An 18282-nucleotide genomic window follows, 5' to 3' on the forward strand; every position below is an offset into this window, starting at 1 on the left:
GTACATCCATATTTTCAACAGCTACCCCAAATCAAAACTGCTCAGTCTTCATCAGAACCACAAACATTGCTTTGGAATAATAGGATTCATAATCAATCTTTTACATTCTTAATGAGTAATGTTTTCTGAGGTCATTAAATCAAATGTGTGCAGTTTTATCAAATTTGCTATTTTTTAAAGATCCACTTATAGTTCATCTCCCCAGTGAACATTTTGGGGTAGCATAGGTTGTTGCTATAGCAAATTGATGCTACTCAGAACTGGATATTCTAATTTTAATCTAGGCTCCTTCCATTTACCACAGTAGATGGTCAAGGGACAAGAGTGTATTTGGCCATGGACCACCATCCCACAGATGTGTGTCTGATTACATATGGCTGATAAACCCAATCAACTAACCTTTAGTACTGGAAAAGCAAAATGATGCGCAATCCCACCAATGGATACACCCTGAAAACAACCTGTATTCAGATGCAGTGACTGGAGACATAGTCTTCAGTCTCTCTTCATTGCATAACATTCAAGCCTCACAGGCACATTCAATGTGGCTTAAGTGCATGGCAACTCAAAAGGGAGCTGGTTATTTTGGTGTAATAGAAAGAGTACATATAATACTCCTGACAAAGCCCTGCACTCTTGGGTTCAAATTTCAACTCTGCAACTGGCTCACTCTCTGAACCTCAATTTCCTCAATGGGAAAAATAGGAGTGAAAACTCCTCCTCTAGAAGTCATGGTAAACAAAAAAAAAAAAAGCAGGCTTTTTTCTAATGACCTCTCTGCTCAGAATACATCTTTGCTTATTCTACACTCCTGAGTCAAAATCTACTTTTATAAAACTCCTTAAATAGCCTAACCAAGTACATCCAAGTGTGACCCTACTCCTGTCTAGTTTATTAAATGTCTCTGTGTACATGACTCTGATGATGTTTAATATCCCAAATGTAATCCCGCTACTCAAAGTGTGGTCCTTAGACCAGCAGGATCATATTACCCGGAAGTCTGTTTGAAAGGCAGATTTTCAGGCCCATCCCAGACTCTACTGAATCAGAATTCATGAGATTCCCAAGTGGTATCTTTATAACTTAAAATTTGAGAAACATTGCTTTATGACACACGTACCCTCAATGAATCCCAGCCTACTGACCAACTAAGGAATCCACTGCAGAGCTTCTCCTCTGGTGGTGCACTATAAATCTGTATTCAGGCAGAAAGCAACTATTGACTACAACATTTTCATCAGGACAATATGATTAAAAACTTCTTTGTGTCTTTTTAGTTTTTGTTTTTTAAAAAACACACTAAGTACAGTAGCTCCAAAGTAGTATTTAAATTTTCTATATTAATGCAATTTTGTTGTATATAATATTTGCTTTTAAGATAATAAGTAGTATGTGCATTCTGAGTATATGTAAACAAATAAGTTTAGAAAGATATTTTTAATGCAGTAATTTGTGGCTTCCAGGATCCAACACATCATAGTCTGATAGAAAAAAGAAAAAAAAGAAAAAAAAAAACTCCTGCAAACAATGTTTTCAACACAGACTGATGACCAAGTTCCATGGCATATTTTTTTTAAGAGAGAATGAGAGAGGGGGAGAGAGAGAGAGAATTTTTAATATTTATTTTTTAGTTCTCAGCGGACACAACATCTTTGTTGGTATGTGGTGCTGAGGATCGAACCCGGGCCGCACGCATGCCAGGCAAGCGCGCTACCGCTTGAGCCACATCTCCAGCCCTCCATGGCATATTTTTGTTTGTAATGTACACTGAGATTCTCTGCGTTTCCCCCTTACATTAACTTTCTAAAACTATATCTTGGGTTTTTTCCCCCAGATAGTCATAAAAGGGAACCTGAAAGTAAAACTGACCACCCAAATTCCTAAAATGAATCACCAAATGCTGAATGAAGGAGACTGGTAACTTTGTGTATCAGGAAACAAAACCAGCTTGAGTGAGTCATCTCTGTGATCAAAGATAACAGAGCCACAGCCAGGAATTGTTGCAAGCAAATGGGCACAGCAATCACACGTCAGAATCTCATGTTTAATGGTTTCTCACAATAAACTGCATAAGTCGGCTCTGTGAAACCAGAAGTAGAACCCAGAGCACCACATAAATAATAAACACACTCTTTTGAGTTTGGTATTCTTATCCTTCTGCTCCAAGTCCATTTCAATTTTCAGTGGATACAATAAAATGAAGTTGCCGTTTTGTCAAGAAGTAAGCAGAAAGGTAAAAGTTAACCAGTACTATAGGCTTCCAGAGTGTTTCTCAAGAAAATGTGAATACTTTTTGAAGGCCTGCTTATTGTGGTGTTTAATCCAAAATGAAAACTGGGGCCAGGGGCTCCCGAAGCAGGAAAGCCTGTTTCTGAATTCCATGCATATTCTATGTTCATGTTTCATTTTTTAGGCACTCCAAGCTTGAAGGAGATGAGTGGGAACTTGTACTACATGGCATTGCCATCAACAAGCCACCCCTGCATGCCCTAGCACATTCCTCCAAGTGAAGAACCAGGTGTCCTGATGTCCTCTTGAACTGCTCAACAGGGGCTATATGCCAGGAGCAAGTCTGCACCATGCTGGGTGAGCTCAACACAGGGATAATGCAAATACCCAGGCTATGTTTTTCAAAAGAGTACCTTGTATCAGTACCACACACCCATTAGCAGGCAGGTCTCCAAGGAAAACACTACTTACACAGTGGGTGCACCCAGGAGAGAAGAACCTTCCACTAAAACACTGGAGGGTAGTCTGGGACAGGGGCAATAAGCCTCCTGCTCCTGTCTATACAAGATCCCTTCCAAGGAAAAACATAAACTAATTAATTAACATCTCTTATTATATAATAATTTCTGAAATAAAAACAAACTAAAATATCCTCACAAAATTCCCATGACCACCCCCAGTATTTTCACTTAGGATGATACTACCTCATAATGAAGGGAACAAAAGGTACCATGCTGAGAGCAGAAGAGGTGCCATCCATCAGGGAGGGGTACAGTCTCTCCAGCACCAAAAGTAACAGGAACATGCTTGGGTGATGGTCCAATTGCCCCAGATCACTGAAAAAAAAAAGTGGATGTACACAAAAGATCTGAACTTTAATAATTGAGGCACTATCTTCAAACCCTTTCTCATTAAGTAATTAATTAATTCTGTATATGAAGTGAGACTCTTTTGAGTTTTCCTTTTTTTTCACTTTTTTCTCCATTCATTTCATATCTTCCTAGTATTCATCAAAAGGGAAAAAACTCTAGTAAAAATCAGGGATTGGGCTCTTGCACATGATTTTCTTCTCAAAGTCAGTCATTTACTTAAGCAGAGTCTACTACTCTTGAGTATGAAATGTGAAACTTTTGGTGTCCAAATGTATTTAAGGCATGAACATACTAGGGCCAAAGTCTGTCTGCACAAACTACTAATATGAGGAAATGTATCATAAACAGAAGAAAAACTCATTGATATAATTTTATTTTCCTATTACAGACTATTCACATATATTCACACAATATGCAAATACCCCTGGCAGAATATAATGGCACATGTTCTAATGTCCATACTAAAAATCCCACTACCAGTGATAGGGTGTGGTTGAAAGGGCAAAGATGAACTTCTCTAACTGCCCTGATGAGACTGGAAGCCCTCTTTTTTGGGGGATTCTGGGGGGTGGTACTAGGGGTTGAACTCAGGGGCACTGGACCACTGAGCCACATCCCCAGCCCTGTTTTGTATTTTATTTAAAGGCAGGGTCTCACTGAGTTACTTAGCACCTCACTTTTGCTGAGGGTGGCTTTGAACTCGAAATCCTCCTGCCTCAGCCTCCTGAGCTGCTGGGATTATAGGCCTGTACCACCGCACCTGGCAGAAAATAACTCTTAACAGAAGAAATCATCATGGGCTTCTGAAAAACTTTTTACCTGTCCACTGTACTGGCTACAGCTTCCAGCTGTTTTAGAAGGAAGGGATAGAGTTCTGGGAAACAAGAGAAAAACTCTCTGCCTGTCATTCTGTGGAGAAAGAAAAAAGATCAATTACTATCATGTGTTTCCCCTGATCCATTCCCCTCACATACACTTTAAAGAATGGTGACAAAGGTAATTTGTTTGGATACTTAATGCAAGTTAAAAACAAAACCTATAGCAACTTAAATTTAACAGAAATGATACATATAATTTTGACTTTGGACATGTTTGGATTTGTGGACTTTTAACTCCAAATTTAAGATTACATTTATTTATTTATTTATTTATTTATTTATTTATTTATTTATTTATTTATTTATTTATTTATTTTGAGAGAGACGGAGAGAGAATTTTTTAATATTTATTTTTCAGTTATCGGCAGACACAACATCTTTGTTTGTATGTGGTGTTGAGGATCGAACCTGGGCCGCAAACATGCCAGGTGAGCGCGCTACCACTTGAGCCACATCCCCAGCCCAGATTACATATATTTATGAAAATTTGATACTAAGTCTGTCAGGAAGAAATACTTAACATGTGAAAATGCCAAGTCTGAGCAATTGATTTGGACTATGTGTACAGTCAAAAATCTGATTGATGCTGACTCAGCTTTGGTGATAAGGGTAGGTTCTAGAACAAGGTTTCCCAACCTTGGTACTAATCATTTTGGACCAAATAACCCTATGTTTTGGTGAGCAGTGCGGAGCAACATCCTGTGCACTGCAGGCTATTTATGTCCTGTGCCCTGCAGCCTCTGTGGCCTCTACCAAATAGATGCCAATAGCATGACACTCCTCCTTCCAATCATGACAATCAAAATATTTCCAGACATTGCCAAATGTAGTCAGTGAAATAAAATGGTCCCTGACTGAATGGCAATTATCAAGAATATAAGTAACAATAAATGTTGGTGAAGATATAGAGAAAAAGGTACACTCATACATTGCTGGTGGCACTGCAAATTGGTGCAACCACTATTGGAAACAGTATGGAGATTCCTCAGAAAACTTACAGTGGAACTACCATTTGACCCAGTCATCCCACTCTTCAGCATATATCCAAAAGACTTAAAATCAGCATACCATAGTGACACAGCCATATCAATGTTTACAGAAACTCAATTCATAATAGCTAAGCTATGGAACCAACCTAGGTATCCTTCAACAGATGAATGGATAAAGAAAATGTGTTACATATACACAATGGAATATTAGTCATAAAGAAGAATGAAATTATGGCATTTGCTGGTATATGGATAGAAATGGATATTATCATGCTAAATAAAATATGCCAATTCACCCAAACCAAATGTCAAATGTTCTCTCTGATATATAGATGCTGACTAACATTATTCAAGATTTTTGTCCATCTTAAAAACAGGTTGCTTCTTTCCTTTCTTATATAGTCATAATTATGCACTGCATATACTTTCTCCTAGTTTGTAGTTTGCTAACTTATTTTCTTCCTAAAATCTTTTGATAAGCAGAGGTTTTTAGATATTTGGTAAAGTCTAATACTTTACCTTCTTTTCCTCCCTTTATGTCTCATGCTTTTCATGGCCTAAGAAATCTCTGCCTACTTCAAAGTAAAACATTTCTTGTTTTCTTCTAGAACCTTTATGGATTTAGCTTTTATGTTGAGGTCTATGATCCATCTAAAATTAACTTTTGTGTATAGGGTGACAGAGAAGTCAGGTTCTTTCCCCCCCCTGCACTAGTATATCATGTTTTTAAGGAGATGTTCCTCAAACAGGAGAGGTGTGCTGTGCTCATGGCTTAAAAGATTTAATATTATAAAGATGAAATTCTCCCCAAGTTGGTTATAAAGACAATGCAATTCCAATATAAACAGTAATGGGTGTGTGTGTGTGTGTGTGTGTGTGTGTGTGTGTGTGTGAGAGAGAGAGAGAGAGAGAGAGAGAGAGAGAGAGAGAGAGAGAGAGAAAGAGAGAGAGAAAGTGATCTAACAAAAGCAGATTCCAAAATTAATATAGACACACCAAGGGATAAGAATTAAGAAAAGCAAAGATAATTTTAAAAAACAAGGTTGGAAGACTCACCAATCAGATAGCCAGAAATATTAGAAAAGTTTAGTAATTAGGACAGTGTGGGGACAATTATTAAGCCAATAAAAAAGGATCAAGAGACAAGGACAGACACATACATGGAAACTTGATTAATAGAAAAGCTGATACTGCAGATTATAGAAAAGGATGGTATGGTAATAGATTATCTAACAAAATTAAAATTGGATTCTGCCCTCTTACTATATATAAAATTAAATTCCATTGAATTGAAGACTCAAAAACAGCCATAAAGTAAAATAACAAATAATAAATAAAGTTTTTTCCCTATTTTGGAAATTTATGGCTCTGTCCTGATTATTCCTGGCCTGCTTCTTTTTTTCCAGTAAGGATATCCTGAGACAGCCTAGTTGGTACATCCTCTGTATACTCTAGCCAAAGGGTGTACAGAAGACTCAAACTTCATTCTGTTCAACCACATCTGAATTCTCCCGAGGCTGAGTTTTGTATCATAAGATAATAACCACTTTTGTGAGTACGCTGCTGATTCATTCCTTGATCCTTTGGTAGCCCTAGTGGGATAAAGTGGAGTTTTATAAAAGTTTCTTGCCCCTCTTGTACATGACCATTCCAGACAAAAAGCCTTGCTGCAGTAGAGAATGATGGGGGAAAGGTGACACTACGAAGTGGGGCAGTTGATTCTCTGGAGGTAGAGGGAGAACAACTTGGACACCTGGGAGGGGAACATCCCTGAACCTAGAAGATACAACAGAAGGAAGAATGCCAATGTTCTGTGTCATTTGAAACTGCTTCAGGAGGAAAAAAAATCAGTTTCCAAAAAGAGGAAAAGCAGAAAACAGACATCATGGAAGAAAAATTTTAAACAGAAGCAGCAAAAAGAAGCATCCTCTATAAAGTCAACTGTGTCACACCATATCAATTCCTTGCTGGATTTAGATTAGCAGGTACGGACACAGACTGTAATGAGAAGAAAGTGTAGGGTTCTCATACATATAACTCAGAGCACAAAACAGAAACTCTGTAGCTGGCACTTATACCTATAATATGCAATCAGGAATAATAAATATCTCTTTTAATTTTTTTTAGTTGTAATTGAACATAATACCTTTATATTATTTTATTTATTTATTTTTATGTGGTGCTAAGGATCAAACCCGAGCCTCACACATGCTAGGCGAGAGTCTTAAAGCTCAGCCACAACCCTAGACCATAAATATCTTTAATAATTAAAAAAAATAAGAAAGAAACTGCCCATACAGTCTTCCTCACCTAGGAAAATGCTCTGCTATGTCTCTCCCAAACTGTTGTGACCACTTTAAATTCACCTGCTGGGTCTGTCAGCCTCCATCTGCTCACAATTTGACTTCCTTTCCCCTTAACCTTACTGAAAAATCTATCAAAAACTGTACATAATGGCCCTGCCTCCAATGGCAGACCCTTCTATGCAAAACACCTGTCAAAAACTCCGGATGTCTTCCCCTTTTCTGAGGCCACCACTCAAGCACTGTCTGAGGGAGGTGAATGCCTCTCAGCTGGTGGTATAACAAAACAACTTAGACATACCACCTACAAGCAGTATCTCCAAATCCAAAGACTAGAATTAATTACTTGGACTCACTGATAAACTCTAAAGTTTTTTGTTATTTAGAGCTTGTTGTTAGGTAATGTTGGAAGGATCCTGGAGAGCTCCAAAAAGTCCAAATGCTATCTTTTTACAGGGGCATCATGCGTGTCCTGGGATTGTATTTCTTTTTTGAAAGCAGGCATTAACTTGCCTCACTCCTCAAAATATGCACTTAGGCGCAGTTGTAAAAGACTTTCAAATGTTTAAGGGAATGCCACCAGTTGATCATGTGCCCTCCAATGATTGTGAAGATGACTTCAAAACAAGGCCATGCTGGTTATTCACAGAAGCTTCCTAAAGATGTAAGTCACTCAATTTTTACACATACTACTATGAGAGTCCTCCAATTAAAAAACATGTTTTTTTAAAAAATTAAAAAACAACATATTTGTCATCTGACTTCAACTGAAGTCTTCATTGTACCTCAACTGAGGTCACTCAGGTTTGCTTCAAATCATGAACAGGGTTCTTATGGATGAAAAACTGTCCTTGACTTCCAATTTACACGTTAAGACAAACCCTGTGCAATCACTAATACATTTTAAGCTATCTGGATTAATGCCTTGGGCTAAGTGGAAAGGTCAATACAGAAAATTCAAGAGAAAACCAAAGACTCTATTGGCTTATTAAATTTGTGCAACTGATTGGATCTGAGATGCCGGTGGGCATGGTTGATGTTATACTGAAAGTTATACTTATCCGGCTGCTTGGATCCCTGTTGACAGTAACCTAAACTAAATGTTGTATGAGATAAAATAAATGGGCTTAGTCCCAATTTTTCAGTCAAATTAATCAAAAGAGCTGACAGCATGACGTACTCAAGGGAAAATTCTGCAAAAATCAAGATAGTATAGAAATGAGGGATGGATAAAATTGAGAGAAAATTCTCCTTACTACACATCTTGAAAAGTAAGGCAATGGCTACTTATGTTTTGGACTCTATTCAAGGATGTTTATGTAATGAATAGCCTTAGGAGACAGAATATCTCCATCTGGAGCAAAGGGCAGACATGTATACTACCCATTATAAAAGATTTTGGTTCCTTAACTCTGAGATCCACTCCTGTGATGCAACCTACTGAGCATACAGGTACTTTCTGTCTCTCTTCATACTTCCTGTGGTTACTGGAGTTGAGGACACTAACATAAAATTGCTGACCATATGGTTACTAGAGGCTGCTAAGACAGCAACTTAATATTATGAAAGTTAAAATGAAGAAAATTAGTAATAAAAGCATTTTCCTACATTCCCTAAAAAACCTGCATTATATACGAACAAGTAATTGATGAAAAATAGTTCCTTTATAAAAGAATTCTGCCAGGTGCAGTGGCCCATTCCTATATTCCCAGCAACTGAGGCAGGATTTCAATTCCAAAGCCAGCCTGGACAACTTAGTGAGATTCTCAAAAGAAAAAATGAAAAAGGTCTACAGAAGTAGGTCAGGTAGAGCACCCAGTACTGGGAGGGTATGGGTAGAGGGGCATCCAGCTAATACATGTTGAAAGAAAATACAATTATACAATCATCATTTTATAACAGCTGATAAAAGAAAAAAAACAAACTAATGAGTCTAGGCAGAGATTACTGATGGACGCTAAAACTATTAAGTGAAAGGAATTTTGTAAAAAGATCAAGATGACACAATCTGCAATAAATCCACTGATCAACCTCAGCATTACTAAAAATGACATATGCATCTAAAGGGTTCATGAATTAGGAAGCATACATACTATCTATAAAATATTTTGGGTACAGTGGTGCACATCTGTAATCTAGCTGCTCCTGAGGCTGCGAAAGAAAGATCTACACGTTCAAGGCCATCCTCAGCAATTTATTAAGACCCTGTCTCAAAATAAAAATTTTTAAAAGGCTGAGGATATAGTTTAGTGGTAGAATGCCTCTGGGTTCAAACCCCAGTACAGTGAAGAAAAGAAAAAAAAAATTTAAAGACTAAAAGCGATGTGTGGAAGTTGTTTCGGTTCCTCCTCATCCCAATAAATCAACTGTAAAAAGATATTTATAGAACAAAAGGGAAATTTTGAATATTAAGGAATTATTAACTTCGTTAGGCATGATCATAGGACGGTGGTATTTCTTCTTAAACTTCTTTATCACTCATTAATACATAATGAGTAAATTTACAGGAAAAAAACTGACATGGATCTGCAATCTCCTTTATGAGAAGGTAAAAAACGGGAGAAATAAGATTGGCAAAATGTTGCTAACTGCTGAAGCCAAGTGATGAGTATGTAAGGGTCAATTATACTACTCTCTTCATTTTTACATATGTTGAAAATTCTCATAATAAAACTGTTTTTAATTAAAAATAAAAGTCAGGTCACAATTAAGGAGATAATTTATAATAAATGTATCTAAGAGTTACATAATCAATACCCAAAATATATAAAGAACTTTAATGAATCAATAAGCAAAAGATAAACTCAATGTAAAGATGGACATACCTATCAAAATCACAACTCACAGAAGGATCTCTAAATGCACTTGCCCAATAGAAACTCTTCATATACAACTAAAAAGGTCAGTGGACATGTCCTCTTGAGGACTCAATTATTAATGTCTAAGGGAATAAGCCATTTCTTAGTTGCCTGGTATCTCTTGATTGAGAGAGAGAAAAATAAGCAATTGTACATGTGCAGATCATATGATTTTCGCACTTTGATTAAGAAAGTGTCCTGATAGGTAACTAGCTCTGTTGACCACAATACTGCCATGAAAAAGGGCTGCAGAACTACTATTGAAGATTGAAGTCATTAAAACAACTAAAACAACTAACTCAACTAAAACAGTTGAATTAAAGCTAACTGTCCCAAATAGTAAATTACTTCATTCAGATACCTTATCAAATATTTACCAACTAGTTTATCTTGGAAGATATATATATAAAGAAGGTATATTACTCAAAGGTAAACATTTGGTGGATATTTTAATTATTTTAGAAGCTAAGTAGGATTTTGACAACATTTTTTCAAAAGTACACAGTTGTATCTCAGTATTCATGGTGGGTAGGTTTATTTCAGGACCCCCACAGGTCCTGAAATGCCATTTTATATAGATGCCTTATATAAAATGGCATAGTATTTACATATAACCCATGTAAATCTTTCTGTATTCTTTAATTCATTTCTAGATGATTAATAATACCTCATACAATATAAATGCTATGTATTAAATAGTTGTTACACTGTATTGTTTAGGGGCTAATAGGAAGAAAAACCTGAACATGTTCAGCACAGATGCATTTTTCCCCAAAATATTTTCATTTTATCCTTGGTTGAATACATGAATGCAGAACTTGTATATACAGAGAACCGACTATATACTGTTAAAATCATTGTCACCATGCTAGATGGCATAGGACTTTCAAGAATTAACTATGCACTTATCAGTGTTTAAGGAAAACCAAAATTATTTTCTAAAGTGAATTTTAACTTCACCTGAGCACTCTGAGAACATAGGAGGTGTTCTTCAAGACTACCATTCTTAGGTTCCTCCATCCTGTAAGAAAATGTTGACCCTATTTCTGGTTCGGCTCACTTGAAAGACCAGGATTCCATTTTACTACAAACAAAAGAGCTGAGCTCTGTGTGCTTGCCAGGGAGCATCATCTCAACTCTGTATCTGCCAAAAGCTCCTAAAGACTTGGCTAAATATTTACATACTGTGCCTGAAAGATATGTAATATTAACAGTTATGTGTATTATAAAAAGCCCCAAGAGGTAGAGGACAGGGAGATATTGTTATCTTAGGGACTTAATTCAAACTTCACTCATCTATAACTTTCAAATCCAAAAGTCTACAGCACCTTGAATACAGAGCTTAGAATGATAATCTGCTAATAACAGATTCCAAGTAACAATGGCTATATTTGTTTCTATGGCCACACTGAATGCAAAGTCACTACTTACAATAGTGCTTCTTTGTGGACGTAGTTCAAAAGTTTGGGGGTATCTATGAGTCTGCCTTTTTTTTGTACAAGGAATTAAAACCTGGGAAGATTACCACCAAGGGACATTCTCATCCCCTTTTTATTTTTTATTTTGAGATAAGGTATCACTATGTTATTGAGGCTGTCTGCAAACTTGCAATCTTCCTGCCTTTTCCTCTCAGAGAAGCTGGAATTATAGGCAGTGTGACCATACCTGGATACAGGTCTGTAATACAGTCTTACTTTAAAAGGCTAAGATCATGGTACCATTTTAGGTCATATACGAATCTTTCTCCTCTGAATCCTGACTGTTGTTTTTCACTTGCTACTTAATTAAAATTATCATTAGATTGTAATTTTCTCACAAAGGTAGTAAATATTTTTTAAAAGTACCTACAAGCTTCCTATTGAGCACTGTACTAGATCCTGTGGGAGATAACTAACAATATAAGATAGTTACTGCTCTTGGAGCTTAAAATCTGTTTAGAAAACAAGATATATATGTCAGGGTCAAATGAATGATGTTTATAATAAGAGTTCAGAGTTGGAAAACATATCATTGGGGGTAAAAAGGTTAGGGAAAGTTTTGTGGGAAAGAGGGAAAACAAGATGAGCCTTGAAATACTAGTAACACTGAATTAAAAACAAGATAAAACAAAGTGGGTAGGCCCAGCTGGATGTAAGACAAAAGGACTTTGTGACAAGAGAAGGTAGAAAAGGTAGACTGGCAAAAGTTTCTTAAAAATGTGAATGCCAAGCTAAGCAGCTTCACTTATGTTTTACTGGCTTTGAAAGTTTCCCTTGTAAAAAAAATTCTAGTTGACACAAGAGTTGTACAAATTTATGGGATACAATGCAATGATTCATTACATGTGTACACTATGTAATGATCAAATCAGGATGATTAGCATATCTACCCATCACTCCAAACAAGTTATTTCTTTATGATGAAACATTCAAATCCTCTCTTCTAGCTATTTCGAAATATGTATACATTATTTTAACTATAGTCATCTTACTGTGCGATCACATACCAGGACTTATTTCTCCTATCTAAATGTAAATCTGTGCCTGGCCTGAAAAGTTTATGAGCAGGACACAGAGAAACAAAGAAGATGGACGAGGCAGGGAGAGAGCGTAGAAAACTGCTGACCCAACAGTCACTCACTAAATGTTTACCTTGCTACCTCAACTATGGCTGAATTTCTGAAGACTGGAACTCACACTTCTTCACGTCCCTCCTGATACACAACACAATATTACATAAATGCCACTGGGCCAGAAAATATTTTGGCAATAAATGAATAAATAAACTTAGAGAAGAAAAATTTTCTAATATGGTTGATCTCAAACCTATCCTTCAATGCCCTTTTATTTCTCTCAGTGACTGTTACCTACCCAGTAGCCATCTGACTCCCCAAGTCAGAAACGAAACACCCCATGCACAATCAACCAGCAAATCTTGCTGCTTCTACCTCCAGAAGGTCTGTTGAGTCAACCTCTCTCCATCCTTACTGCTACTGCCCCAGATGCTATAATACCCTTTTTGCTTCCCACCACCGGCTTCAATCTAACTCTGTTGTGATAAGAGGTCTTTCTCTAAAACACCAGGAAGGAAGCCAGAGAGTGATTTGGGGGTCATATTCACTCTTACAACAACTCACTCTTTGGAGAATGACCTCAATCCTTTTTGAGGGCAGTACCCCCAAATGATTTCACTCTAAGCTCTACCTCTTATAGGTCCTACCACCTGTAAACACTGCTGCAGTGAGGACCAAGCTCCCCACACATGAACCCCTAGAGGACATGCTCAAACCACATCCAAACCATAGCATCTGGGTTAGGTACCTGTCCTTGGTTTTGCACTGCAACCTGTGCTCTCCCCATCACAGAACTTGCAGCATGTCATACACTGAACTTCCTCTTTGTTTGTGTATTTATCCCACCAGATGATAAATTGGGCCCAGGCAGAGATTCTAACTAATGTTTTTTTCCACAGTCTCTCTGATACTAAGTATGATGTCCAGTTCACAACTGTATCCAATGCAAACTTACTGCATGAAGCAAACAAAAGGACAGAGTCCTTAAGACAGACCAAGAGAAAGAAATTAGGATGAAGATGGGAACAGAATAATTTCATGAAGCTCACAATTAGCCACATCTAATGGCATTCAGAATCATAATTCGGGTCAATAAATTGAGTATCCTGCCAGGGCTTGACATTTTCTTAAACACAAATAGACAAAGCTTGTCTCACCAGTTTATAAACAGTTCAATTTGATTTCATCCAAACAAGCAAACAGACTGATGTTACCACCACAAGATATAACAAGCCCTGGGGGTGAATACTCCAGTGACAGCCATTTCAAACCTGTTTATTTATATGGTCAAAACTAGTTCAGCAGCTTCATGAAAACAATAGAAGTGATAACCAAAAGGGAAAAGCTAAACCTCTGTAAGTTCAAGCTCCCAGGAAGAGTAAAGACAACCAAAAATTGTAAATGGGATAAACAGGCAGACATAGGTGAAAACACACAAGCCAGGACACAGGGTGAGAATAAGGCAGCTTTAAGTTGAGGATGCCAGACTGTGAAAGAGGTGCACAAACCCCTAGCCCCCCAGGGAGGATACACAGGCACAACGGGAGGGAGGACTGCTGGGCCCAGGGAATCCCACCCAAGAGTATGACTATACGTATGAGGACAGATCAGACACTTCACACCACATATGCTTCACTGCCATATTTTCATCTGGTTATTCAGAGAAACTACAGTCACAGGAATAACTTTAAAAAGCTTTCATAAAATAATTTCTGTCCATAAAGGAAATCTACGTTAGTGAAAGGATCTATTTCAGGAAGAGGGCTGCTCAGAGACAATTTTTATTACCTGAGACACTGCTGATCTGCACACAAGACAGTCTTTATTCACTATATAATTTCTCCTCTCACCTTGCTATATTTGTTCCCATCTCCCCAGAATCCCTGATCCCTGTTCCTCTCTGGAGCTTGGGAAACTTCATAAGTTTCGGTCATCTGGCCCAGTCTCATATTTTGTGGGACTCTCCTATGTATATGCACATAATTAAAATAGCATTTGTCCTGCTAATCTGTCTTATGTAAATTTAATTCATAACCCAGTCAAAGAACCTAGATTGGCCATAAACAGAAAAAGTTAAAATGCCAGAAGTATATGCTTCATAACAAAAGCATTATTATGATGAAAACAATTATGCAATGAAAAAAACAAAGAATTTGCAAAATGTGTTAAGGAAAAAGAAGGTATATTCACCCCTAGTCCCTATATATATATACATCCCACATCATTCTCAATCATCCCAGGAACCAAGATCAATGGAGCAACTCACAAAGATATAAAAGGAAAAAACTAGAGAAGGCAAACAAAACCCCGCAGGCTTGAGGAACTGCTGGGCAACAGCAGCAAAGGCATAGGTGATGCCCAGCTTTGAAAAGGACAGGACTTATTCACAGGCCATGGAGCAAACACTATAAATCTAGTCATTAGATGGAAACAATGGCTAAAGGCAAAAACTTAGAGCTTTTCAGTTGGTGTTTCAAATAGAAACCAAATAAACTATTAAAACGGAGCAACTCCCTAGATTTGGGCTAATAAAACCAACTCAGAGGACAGAAATCAGCAAAAGGGCTTGTCTCCTTGCCACACTGATTGCTGATAAAATAGCAAGCTCATCTTAAGAAAAACAACATCCTCCAAGTGGAAACAAACTTACAAAGGAAGACAAAGCACACACAAGCATTTCAAAGGATATGATCAAATGCAAAATAAAAAAATAGAAACAACTCATAAAAGAGAAATTTGGCTTTGGAACCTCTCCAGGAGGAACATCTCTGACTCTGTTCTTGGAATCCTATCCCTACCACTGACTAGGCAACACCATCACATATTCCCCAGAGCAGCAATGAGTAAAAGAAGGAGTGAATAACAATTACATAAGAATTTTCTTTTAAATGAAATGAAATGAAACTGAAAAGAATGATTAGAAAGAAATCAGGAGTCTCACAGTCAGAATCTCATACTCAACAAAGCCCTTGGGCTAGAGACATAGCTCAGGAGTAAAGAGCATCGTACACAAGGTCCTAGGTTTCAACCCTAGCAATAAAAAAGCAAAAGAAAAACCAAGCCCTTGTACCCAAGCAGTGGTTCTACCAGGAAGTCCCTTTATTCAGCTACAGGCAAACCATGTAGGAAGCCCAGGAAAGGATCTGCTCCAGGGTCTCTAAGTGCTGACGGATTAGCTGTCCTCCCAGTCTCTTCATTTCCCTTCTAATCCTCTGCAGACGACTGAGAAATTGCTGGACTTGGTGAATGCTTTTGTAACCCTTCCCTTTCAGAAGCTGCTCTCAAGATGGGGAATTTCCAAATGGCTAAACTGGCTATCACAATACCATATCCAGGGAGGGAGTGAAAGGTTTTAGTTCTGGAAGTGCTCCGCCATTTGCCAAGGAAGTCACTGGTCCAGAAGCAGTCCTAGAAACATATTTGCACTCACTTCACTAGTAGCTGTTAATTTTGATACAGGTTCTTGCTAAATTGCTGAGGCTAGCCTCAAACTTTGTAATCCTCCAGCCTCAGCCTCCAAGTCACAGGGATTACAGGTAAACACCACTGCACCCAGAGAAAACATGCATCTCTTAAACGCCTCATGTGTGCAGGTTTCTATTTAGGCAGTTTCTATGGATTTGTTTTCACACCAGAAATTATTTCTTAGAAAATGCTTCTTGCTGAAGGGGCTGGGGTTATGGCTCAGTGGTAGAGCACTTGTCTCACATGTGCAAGGCCCTGGGTATTCGATGCTCACCACCACATAGAAAGAAAGAAAGAAAGAGAGAAAGAGAGAGAAAAAGAGAGGAGAGAAAGAGAGAGAAAGGAAGAAAGAAAGAGAGAAAGACAGAGAGAAAGAGAGAGAGAAAGAGAGAAAGAGAGAAAGAAAGAAAGAAAGAAAGAAAGAAAGAAAGAAAGAAAGAAAGAAAGAAAGAAAGGAAGGTATTGTGTTCAACTACCAAAAAATATTTTAAAAAAAGAAAGAAAAAAAATGTTTCTTGCTGAAGTCCATTTTCTAAACAGTCTGTTGTATACTTTCTGGAGATGACTGGCAAATTCCTACCTTCCCTTGTGTAAACCTCCTTATTTATTTATTTATTATTTTTACTCATGCTAGGGATTGAACCCAGGGCCTTGGGCATTTGAGGCAAGCACTCTGCCAAGTGAGCTATATCCCCAGCCCCACAATCCTCCTTTCTGTATGTTTGTTTCATCCCTGTTCCTCAACTTGGGATGCCTTGTGATCTGCTCTAATCAACAGAAAGCAGCAGAAGTGACACTGTGTTAGTTCTGGCTTAGGACTTAATAAGCATGGCAACTTCCGTGTTTATCCTCTTAAAGCCCGGTCAGTCCCCAGTCACTGATGCCTGCAATTCCAGTTGCAGCCACATAAGTGTGAAGTCATCTTGGTCTTTCCAACCTTGGTTGAGGTCTCAAATGAATGCAGCTTCTGAGTGATTCCATAGGACATCACACAGTGAAGAAACCACCACCACCCCCAGCTGAATCTAGTCAGCCAAGAAAAATATAGAAATCATAAATTGTTGCTATTTTAAGGCATTAAACTCAGGGATGGTTTGTTATGCAGCAATATGTAAGTGAAATAGTCATAAAACTGAAAGCATTGTGTTAAACTTCAGGGAAAAGTAATAATAAATAAAAGAAAAGCTGATAATAAGGAACACAACTCCAGAGGCCAGCAGTCAATGGTATGAAAATCAAGGTGTCAGCATGACACCTCTGGAGGCTCTACTGGAGAATCTTATCTTTACCTCTTCCAGCTTCTAGTATCTGCCAGCACTTTTTGGCTTATAGCTATGTTAATCAGATTTCATTTCCTGAACAAAAACCTAACCAGAACAACTTACAGGAGAAAACATTTATTTTTGGCTTATGGTTTCAAAGTTTTAGTCCACAGTCAACTCAATTGCTCTGAGCCCAAGGTGAGGAAGAGTATTATGGCAGAGAGGTGTAGCAGAAGGACACTGCTCAGCTGATGGCAGCCAGAAAGCAGGGAGAGAGCAGGAGCCAGGGACAGAATACATAATCCCTATGGGCACACCTCTAGTGACCCACCCTCTCCAACTTTACCTGCCTTTAGCTACCACCTAGTAACCCATTCAAATGATTAATCCATTGATTAGCTCACAACTCTCATAATCTGATCATTTTACCTCTGAACATTCCAGGATCACGAGCTTTTGGGGAACACCTCATATCCAAACCATAAGAAGTCGCATTGTTTCAATCTCTGCCTCTGCAATCATGCCATTTTTTTCCTCTTCTCTCTCTGAAGACTCCCTCTACCTCATGTCTATAAGTGATTACATTAGGGCCCATCCAAATTATACAAAAGAGTCACCTGCTATGGCTTGGATATAGTTTTAAAATATTACCCTCCAAAGGTTCACGTGTTGGAGATTTGGTCCCAATGTGGCAAGGTGGGAGCTGAGAGACACTATTTAAGAGGTGGGGGCTCTAATGGAAGGTCCTAAGGATATTAATATTAAGTAGCTGCTCCCAGAATTCATAAAACCCTGAACTCTCCCGAGAGTTGTTATAAGAGCAAGCCCAATCTCTAGACCCCTAATCACTCTCTGGCTTCCTGTTTGGTGATGTG

At 38.0% G+C, this 18282-nt stretch overlaps 1 protein-coding gene across 1 annotated transcript in view; it reads right to left on the reverse strand.

Annotated features, from left to right (window-relative positions):
- Positions 1-2147: 2147 nt before the first annotated feature.
- LOC144372889 (uncharacterized) overlaps positions 2148-18282 on the reverse strand; it is a gene marked incomplete at its 5' end in the record, with an annotated part of 57574 nt that continues 41439 nt past the window's right edge. Inside the window, 2 exons of the mRNA XM_078036116.1 lie at positions 2148-3065; positions 3921-4010. The remainder of the gene's footprint in view (positions 3066-3920; positions 4011-18282) is intronic.

Source organism: Ictidomys tridecemlineatus, unplaced genomic scaffold (genome assembly GCF_052094955.1).
Source record: "Ictidomys tridecemlineatus isolate mIctTri1 unplaced genomic scaffold, mIctTri1.hap1 Scaffold_1846, whole genome shotgun sequence".
NCBI classification, from domain to species: domain Eukaryota; kingdom Metazoa; phylum Chordata; class Mammalia; order Rodentia; family Sciuridae; genus Ictidomys; species Ictidomys tridecemlineatus.